We start from the raw sequence: 10,660 nt of genomic DNA, 5'->3' as shown, positions 1-10,660 counted from the left end.
CAGGGTCATCATGGACCGTCTATGGCACCTGGTTTGCATCAGCAGGGGTCCCCTCGTTGGGATAATGTTGAATTTCTGCCAGTGTTATGTTGGGGGATCATGAAAGTATCTGACCCCGTCTTAATACACATATAATGCCCCCCCCCCCGCGAGGTCCGTCCTCTGAATATGGAGGCTGAGAACGTGGAGCGCTCCCTACACTGTCTAGTCCATCAGACAGAGGCGGACGTTCCTAAAATCCGTCACGTGAAGTATTTGCAGAGTGTTCAGCCTCCCAACCGCAGCGAGTTTATTGGCTGCAAAAACACGGAACCGAAACGAATAGCGCCATACGGACAAAAAACTGCGGTGGTGTGCATGAGACCTTACAGGGAGTTCCCATCAGGGACTTTGATGATAAATCCACCGGATACGTCATAAATGTCACATAGGTGCGGGTATATATATATATATCAGTATATTACACAAAGAAATCTAATCTATGGAACACAATGGAGCCTGCATGAGGGACACGCCTATGGAGACACCACCCCTGGAATGCAAGATGAGTGTACAGAAGAACTTACAGCTGAGGAGCCAATGGGGCTTAAGCACGTCCCACATCTCTAGGGAGGAGATTTGTAGATTCATTCTTTGTTCAATAAAGTTTAGTCTTTACTTCCTACTTCTCTGAGGGAGGATCTGTAACAACTTGTCTCCTGGTATATTTCTTCCACGCATGCCCTCAGTTTCCAATTTACAGAGGTGGCTATTCGGTGTGGAATAACAGGGAGAAGGAAGTTTACCCTGACACACCTATCTCCAGAACGCGGCCCCCCTAAACCCCGTTCTAGCTTTTTGTGCTCACGCTGCCTCCCGGCCACTTACTGACTGTATGGTCGGGAGTTACGGAAACCGCTCAGCGAGAGATACGTTCTAGATATCCGTGCGACCAGAGGTGAGTCCCGCATCTATCTGACGTATCCTGTGCAAATATCATCAATGTCCCTACTGTAAGACCAGTCACACTATGGAACCTCTACTGTAAGAGCAGTCACACTATGGAGTCACTACTGTAAGAGCGGTCACACTATGGAACCTCTACTGTAAGAGCAGTCACACTATGGACCCTCTACTGTAAGAGCAGTCAAACTATGGAACCTCTACTGTAAGAGCAGTCACACTATAGAGCCTCTACTGTAAGAGCAGTCACACTATGGAACCTCTACTGTAAGATCAGTCACACTATGGAGCCTCTACTGTAAGATCGGTCACACTATGGAGCCTCTACTGTAAGAGCAGTCACACCATGGACCCTCCACTGTAAGAGCAGTCACACTATGGAGCCTCTACTGTAAGATCAGTCACACTATGGAGCCTCTACTGTAAGATCGGTCACACTATGGAGCCTCTACTGTAAGAGCAGTCACACCATGGACCCTCCACTGTAAGAGCAGTCACACTATGGAACCTCTACTGTAAGAGCGGTCACACTATGGAGCCTCTACTGTAAGAGCGGTCACACTATGGAGTCTCTACTGTAAGATCAGTCACACTATGGAACCTCTACTGTAAGAGCAGTCACACTATGGAACCTCTACTGTAAGAGCAGTCACACTATGGAACCTCTACTGTAAGAGCAGTCACACTATGGAACCTCTACTGTAAGAGCAGTCACGCTATGGAGCCTCTACTGTAAGAGCAGTCACACTATGGAACCTCTACTGTAAGATCAGTCACACTATGGAACCTCTACTGTAAGAGCAGTCACACTATGGAACCTCTACTGTAAGATCAGTCACACTATAGAACCTCTACTGTAAGAGCATTCACACTATGGAACCTCTACTGTAAGAACAGTCACACTATGGAACCTCTACCGTAAGAGCAGTCACACTATGGAACCTCTACTGTAAGAGCAGTCACACTATGGAACCTCTACTGTAAGAGCAGTCACACTATGGAACCTCTACTGTAAGATCAGTCACACTATGGAACCTCTATTGTAAGAGCAGTCACACTATGGAGCCTCTACTGTAAGAGCGGTCACACTATGGAACCTCTACTGTAAGATCAGTCACACTATGGAACCTCTACTGTAAGAGCAGTCACACTATGGAACCTCTACTGTAAGAGCAGTCACACTACGGAACCTCTACTGTAAGAGCACTCACACTATGGAGCCTCTACTGTAAGAGCAGTCACACTATGGAACCTCTACTGTAAGAGCGGTCACACTATGGAGCCTCTACTGTAAGAGCAGTCACACTATGGAGCCTCTGCTGTAAGAGCAGTCACACTATGGAGCCTCTGCTGTAAGAGCAGTCACACTATGGAACCTCTACTGTAAGAGCAGTCACACTATGGAACCTCTACTGTAAGATCAGTCACACTATGGAACCTCTACTGTAAGAGCAGTCACACTATGGAACCTCTACTGTAAGATCAGTCACACTATAGAACCTCTACTGTAAGAGCAGTCACACTATGGAGCCTCTACTGTAAGAGCAGTCACACTATGGAACCTCTACTGTAAGATCAGTCACACTATGGAACCTCTACTGTAAGAGCAGTCACACTATGGAACCTCTACTGTAAGATCAGTCACACTATAGAACCTCTACCGTAAGAGCATTCACACTATGGAACCTCTACTGTAAGAACAGTCACACTATGGAACCTCTACCGTAAGAGCAGTCACACTATGGAACCTCTACTGTAAGAGCAGTCACACTATGGAACCTCTACTGTAAGATCAGTCACACTATGGAACCTCTACTGTAAGAGCAGTCACTATGGAGCCTCTACTGTAAGAGCGGTCACACTATGGAACCTCTACTGTAAGATCAGTCACACTATGGAACCTCTACTGTAAGAGCAGTCACACTATGGAACCTCTACTGTAAGAGCAGTCACACTATGGAGCCTCTACTGTAAGAGCAGTCACACTATGGAACCTCTACTGTAAGAGCGGTCACACTATGGAGCCTCTACTGTAAGAGCAGTCACACTATGGAACCTCTACTGTAAGAGCAGTTACACTATGGAGCCTCTACTGTAAGATCAGTCACACTATGGAGCCTCTGCTGTAAGAGCAGTCACACTATGGAGCCTCTGCTGTAAGATCAGTCACACTATGGAACCTCTACTGTAAGAGCAGTCACACTATGGAACCTCTACTGTAAGATCAGTCACACTATAGAACCTCTACTGTAAGAGCATTCACACTATGGAACCTCTACTGTAAGAACAGTCACACTGTGGAACCTCTACCGTAAGAGCAGTCACACTATGGAACCTCTACTGTAAGATCGGTCACACTATGGAACCTCTACTGTAAGAGCGGTCACACTATGGAGCCTCTACTGTAAGAGCGGTCACACTATGGAACCTCTACTGTAAGATCAGTCACACTATGGAACCTCTACTGTAAGAGCAGTCACACTATGGAACCTCTACTGTAAGAGCAGTCACACTATGGAACCTCTACTGTAAGATCAGTCACACTATGGAGCCTCTACTGTAAGATCAGTCACACTATGGAGCCTCTACTGTAAGATCAGTCACACTATGGAGCCTCTGCTGTAAGAGCAGTCACACTATGGAGCCTCTACTGTAAGATCAGTCACACTATGGAGCCTCTGCTGTAAGAGCAGTCACACTATGGAGCCTCTGCTGTAAGATCAGTCACACTATGGAGCCTCTACTGTAAGATCAGTCACACTATGGAGCCTCTGCTGTAAGATCAGTCACACTATGGAGCCTCTACTGTAAGAGCAGTCACACTATGGACCCTCTACTGTAAGAGCAGTCACACTATGGACCCTCTACTGTAAGAGCAGTCACACTATGGACCCTCTACTGTAAGAGCGGTCACACTATGGACCCTCTACTGTAAGAGCAGTCACACTATGGACCCTCTACTGTAAGAGCAGTCACACTATGGAACCTCTACTGTAAGAGCAGTCACACTATGGACCCTCTACTGTAAGAGCGGTCACACTATGGAACCTCTACTGTAAGATCAGTCACACTATGGAACCTCTACTGTAAGAGCAGTCACACTATGGAACCTCTACTGTAAGAGCAGTCACACTATGGAGCCTCTACTGTAAGAGCAGTCACACTATGGAGCCTCTACTGTAAGATCAGTCACACTATAGAACTCTACTGTAAGAGCAGTCACACTATGGAACCTCTACTGTAAGATCAGTCACACTATGGAACCTCTACTGTAAGATCAGTCACACTATGGACCCTCTACTGTAAGAGCAGTCACACTATGGAACCTCTACTGTAAGAGCAGTCACACTATGGAACCTCTACTGTAAGAGCAGTCACACTATGGAACCTCTACTGTAAGAGCAGTCACACTATGGAACCTCTACTGTAAGAGCAGTCACACTATGGAGCCTCTACTGTAATAGCAGTCACACTATGGAACCTCTACTGTAAGATCAGTCACACTATGGAACCTCTTCTGTAATAGCAGTCACACTATGGAGCCTCTACTGTAAGAGCAGTCACACTATGGAACCTCTACTGTAAGAGCAGTCACACTATGGAGCCTCTACTGTAATAGCAGTCACACTATGGAACCTCTACTGTAAGAGCAGTCACACTATGGAACCTCTACTGTAAGAGAAGTCACACTATGGAACCTCTACTGTAAGAGCGGTCACACTATGGAACCTCTACTGTAAGAGCAGTCACACTATGGACCCTCTACTGTAAGAACAGTCACACTATGGAACCTCTACTGTAAGATCAGTCACACTATGGAACCTCTACTGTAAGAGCAGTCACACTATGGAACCTCTACTGTAAGAGCGGTCACACTATGGAACCTCTACTGTAAGATCAGTCACACTATGGAACCTCTACTGTAAGAGCAGTCACACTATGGAACCTCTACTGTAAGAGCAGTCACACCATGGAGCCTCTACTGTAAGAGCAGTCACACTATGGAACCTCTACTGTAAGAGCAGTCACACTATGGAATCCTCTTCTCCACTAGTTCTCTTGGAGATGGGTCATTGATCCAGGGATTTATTCTGATTGCCATATAATAAGCCATTGATTAATCCCAGTTTTTGGTGCCTATTATTTTTCTTCAAGATGAGTGACTATTAATATGTACACTAGTCGTACACTAGTCAAACATTATTTTCCATGCTGTTACTGGTCCAGTCTGTAGAAAGCTGAGTGCTCCCAGTTCTGAGCTTTCCTCCAGCAAACCTAAGGACGTCTCTGTATCACTCAGTCTAAACCTGAGACTACAACCCTCAACATGCAGAGGTGTGCTGTGTGCAGTCTGGTGCTGATGATTGATGCTGCCTTTACCTGTCTATGACGCTGATCCTGCTCTCCTTTCTCGGCCTCCCTCTGACATTGAGCTGCATTGGACTCTGTGCAATGATTGGTAATCCTGAAGTATAAACTGCGACCCGCAGATAACATGCAATTAGTTTACAGTGTAATGAGAGGGCAGGAAATTCAGTGTAACAGCTCGACATGAGAACATCACATTACTAGAGTCATCATTTTGGATATGCTTATTAAATCATAAAATGCGGATCGTCTCTATAATCTGCTGCATGTTCGCACTCGCTGGAAATTCGTTCCCATGACATGAAGAAGCAAAAAGCTGCAATATGAATGATCAGTAGTAGCCGGGGGCAGTATAGCCTCAAACTGTGTTCAGGCTCCTGTAGTGAAGAGGAGCAGCATCAAGATTGTGGACAGATCCCCTCGCAGCTGAGCGGAGCTCCTATACCGCACACAGCTTTTCCTACATCAGATGACTTTACAGCGTCTGTTTTAAAGAGGACACTTCCCAAACAAATCACCAGAGCAAGCGGACACCAAATAAGCAGGGGATGCTGGGAGATTTCAGCTCTGAGTTTGCAGAGTTGTGAGTGCAGCTCTGGAGTATAATACTGGTTGTATACCGACAAAGTGTCAGCTCTCCAGACATGTCTGTTTTAGTAAATACATGTGTTCTCTGTGAAATAACAATTCTGGAGCATCTTTTCTTAGAACTTTATGTTGTGCTGTTCCTCTTTTGTTCCTCTTGGAAATGCATCAACTGGGCTTACAATTGCCCATGTCAGTAGGGTGTGTCCCTGTTAAGCACTAATTGGACAGTGTGTAGGGGTATGCCCATTTGAGAAGCGGGAATGGTAACACCCAGTTGTCAATTTATTCATACATTTCCAGGAGGAATAACAGGGGAACGGCACAATGCAGAGTTCTAAAAAAAAGATGCTCCAGAATTGTTATTTACTAAGACAAACATTCCAGAAATGCTAACAGGCCCTCTAGTCAAGTCTACATGTCCCACATCTGGACCTTCTCCATGGACCCTCAGATTTTATGGTTTGGCTAAAATCCTCATGGCCGGGATGTTGTAGGAATGATGTTGTGAGGTGGAGTTATGATCTGTCAAGAAGAAGAGGAGCTGCAGCAGCTGCGTTACAGAGGGAACATATTCTTCCAGTCATGAGCAGGAGCTGATGGTCGACTTGATGTCACTGCGGGGCCTTCCACATGGAAACACACGTCCGGCCACTTAAAGAGCTGCATCCATTCCCAGTATGACAAAGACACGCCGGGGCCTGTACCAGCGCTCACCCCACTCACCCCTCAGCGCTGCGCCGCAGCAAGTCCCACATTCATTAACACTTTTCATAGGGAGCGAGTTATAACAAGAGCTGAGGACATCCAGGGACAGGACGAGACACTCACCGCTGCCAGGGACTGACGGACAGCGAGAGAGAAAGAGACTGTGAAGGGAGCACAAAGAGGCGACAACAGAGAGAAACAGAGCAATAGCTGCATGACGTGAGGGAGTCAAAAACAGTAAGATGCAGAACTGACCAATCAGCAAGCGACGATTATAATCCCGTCCAGGGACATTAACATCCAACAGTGGGGTGAAAAACACTAGAGGTAAAGCAACAATGTGGTGACCCAAGAAAAAGAGAGAGAGAGAGAAAGAGATATATATAGAGAAAGAGAGAGAGAGAAAGAGAGAGAGAGAGAGAGAGAGAAAGAGAGCGAGAAAGAGAGAGAGAGAGAAAGAGAGAGACAGAGAGAGTGAAAGAGAGAGAGACAGAGAGATATAGAGAGAGGGAAAGAGATATATATATAGAGAGAGAAAGAGATATATATATATAGAGAGAGAGAAAGAGATAAAGACATAGAGAGAGAGATAAAGAAGAGACAGAGAGATATAGAGAGAGTGAAAGAGAAAGAGAGAGAGAAAGAGAGAGAGAAAGAGAGGGAAAGAGAGAGCGAGAGAAAGAGAGAGAGAGAAAGAGATATATATATAGAGAGAGAAAGAGATATATATATATAGAGAGAGAGAAAGAGATAAAGACATAGAGAGAGAGATAAAGAAGAGACAGAGAGATATAGAGAGAGTGAAAGAGAAAGAGAGAAAGAGAGGGAAAGAGAGAGCGAGAGAAAGAGAGAGAGAGAGAGAAAGAGATATATATAGAGAGAGAAAGAGAGAGAGACAGAGAGATATAGAGAGAGGGAAAGAGAGAGAGAGAGAGAAAGAGAGAAAGACATAGAGAGAGAGAAAGAAGAGACAGAGAGAAAGAAGAGACAGAGATATAGAGAGAGGGAAAGAGAGCGAGAGAAAGAAAGAAAGAGAGAGAGATGGGAGAGAGAGAAAGAGATAAAGACATAGAGAGAGAGAGAGAAAGAAGAGACAGAGAGATATAGAGAGAGGGAAAGAGAGAGCGAGAGAAAGAGAAAGAGAGCGATATGAGAGAGAAAGATATGTATATACATATATATAGAAAGAGATATATAGAGAAAGAGAGAGGGAGAGAGAGAGAGAAAGAGATATAGAGGGAGATAGATAGAGGAAGAGAGATATAGAGGGAAAGAGAGAGAGAGAGCGATATGAGAGAGATATAGAGAGAGAGAAAGAGAGAGAGAGAAAGAGAGAGAGAGAAAGAGAGAGAGATATATAGAGAGAGAGAGATAAAGAGAAGGAGAGAGAAAGAAAGAGGGAGAGGGAAAGAAAGAGGGAGACGACTTGATAGAGCTGATGGAGGTCGGTAGACAGATGATGTGCGGATTTGCAGTAGAGGATGGAGGGAGTCGGTGGCAGAGGAAGAAATTTTACATAGAAACCAAGAAATATTGATCGGTGTTTGAGCTCCAGAGGAGGCGAATATAGAAATCACTCTGAACTTTCCGTGAGATTTAGCCTAAAATAAACACAAAGATATAGTCCCATGTAGAACGTGTGGACTACCCTAGAAGAAGAGCTCAATGCTACCCCACTAACATTCCCTCCCCGGCCCCCCACATGAACACTGGGGTCCATTTCCTCCATTATTGATCAGGTCACAGTTTCTTATTTTGTAGGAAAAAAAAACACTCCTGCAGCGCCCCCCTTCACGACTGGAGCAAATGACACCCCGCCGGTTACGTCATTAAAAGTAGGCCAATGAACGGAGGTAATCTGGGACCATGTGATGTAAACTAACCAATGACAGTTTAGAGCTGCCCCTGCTTAGTTTCCTGTCACAGACCCAGAGAGGTAAGTATGATAATGGTTTTGCTTTTTTACTTATTAGTGTAATAGATGTGTCGTTTTTTGTGTGTTTTTTTACAGGTTCGGTGGTTGGACTACGACGGATTCGAGGACTACTTGGATGGCAGCGTTTTTATTCTCAATAAAATGGTTAACGAGGGTTGTGTCGGGGGCTTCTATTTGAATAAAAAAAAAAATCTGTGTTGGTGTTTTTTTTTAACTTCTTTACAACTGCCTTAGTAATGGTGGCAATCTATTAGACCCCCATTATTACCCCGATACTCACCACAACCAGGGGTGCCGGGAAGAGCAGGATACAATCTAGTACCCGACCATCTATAGCGATGACCGGGCTACTCCCCAGTATACACATTACACTCATATCTACTCCCCAGTATACACACTACACTCATATCTACTCCTCAGTATACACATTACACTCATATCTACTCCTCAGTATTCACATTACACTCATATCTACTCCTCAGTATACACACTACACTCATATCTACTCCTCAGTATACACATTACACTCATATCAACTCCTCAGTATACACATTACACTCATATCTACTCCTCAGTATACACATTACACTCATATCTACTCCCCAGTATACACATTACACTCATATCTACTCCCCAGTATACACATTACACTCATATCTACTCCCCAGTATACACATTACACTCATATCTACTCCTCAGTATTCACATTACACTCATATCTACTCCTCAGTATACACACTACACTTATATCTACTCCTCAGTATACACATTACACTCATATCTACTCCTCAGTATACACATTACTCATATCTACTCCTCAGTATACACATTACTCTCATATCTACTCCTCAGTATACACACTACACTCATATCTACTCCTCAGTATACACATTACTCATATCTACTCCTCAGTATACACATTACTCATATCTACTCCTCAGTATACACATTACTCATATCTACTCCTCAGTATACACATTACACTCATATCTACTCCTCAGTATACACATTACTCTCATATCTACTCCCTAGTATACACATTACACTCATATCTACTCCCCAGTATACACATTACACTCATATCTACTCCTCAGTATACACACTACACTCATATCTACTCCTCAGTATACACATTACTCTCATATCTACTCCCTAGTATACACATTACACTCATATCTACTCCTCAGTATACACATTACACTCATATCTACTCCTCAGTATACACATTACACTCATATCTACTCCTCAGTATACACATTACACTCATATCTACTCCTCAGTATACACATTACACTCATATCTGCTCCTCAGTATACACATTACACTCATATCTACTCCTCAGTATACACACTACACTCATATCTACTCCTCAGTATACACATTACACTCATATCTACTCCTCAGTATACACATTACACTCATATCTACTCCCCAGTATACACATTACACTCATATCTACTCCTCAGTATTCACACTACACTCATATCTACTCCTCAGTATACACAGTACACTCATATCTACTCCTCAGTATACACACTACACTCATATCTTCTCAGTATACACATTACACATTACACATTACACTCATATCTTCTCCTCACTATACACAGTACACTTATATCTACTCCTCAGTATACACATTACACTCATATCTACTCCCCAGTATACACATTACACTCATATCTACTCCTCAGTATACAAATTACACTCATATCTGCTCCTCAGTATACACATTACACTCATATCTACTCCTCAGTATACACATTACACTCATATCTACTCCTCAGTATACACACTACACTCATATCTACTCCTCAGTATACACATTACACTCATATCTACTCCTCAGTATACACATTACTCTCATATCTACTCCTCAGTATACACATTACACTCATATCTACTCCTCAGTATACACACTACACTCATATCTACTCCTCAGTATACACATTACTCTCATATCTACTCCCCAGTATACACATTACACTCATATCACCTCCTCAGTATACACATTACACTCATATCTGCTCCTCAGTATACACATTACACTCATATCTACTCCTCAGTATACACATTACACTCATATCTACTCCTCAGTATACACATTACACTCATATCTAC

This window comes from Rhinoderma darwinii, chromosome 7 (assembly GCF_050947455.1).
Source record: "Rhinoderma darwinii isolate aRhiDar2 chromosome 7, aRhiDar2.hap1, whole genome shotgun sequence".
Lineage (NCBI taxonomy): Eukaryota > Metazoa > Chordata > Amphibia > Anura > Rhinodermatidae > Rhinoderma > Rhinoderma darwinii.
The sequence above is the reverse complement of the archived record's forward strand: the minus strand, read 5'-3'. Positions refer to the sequence as shown.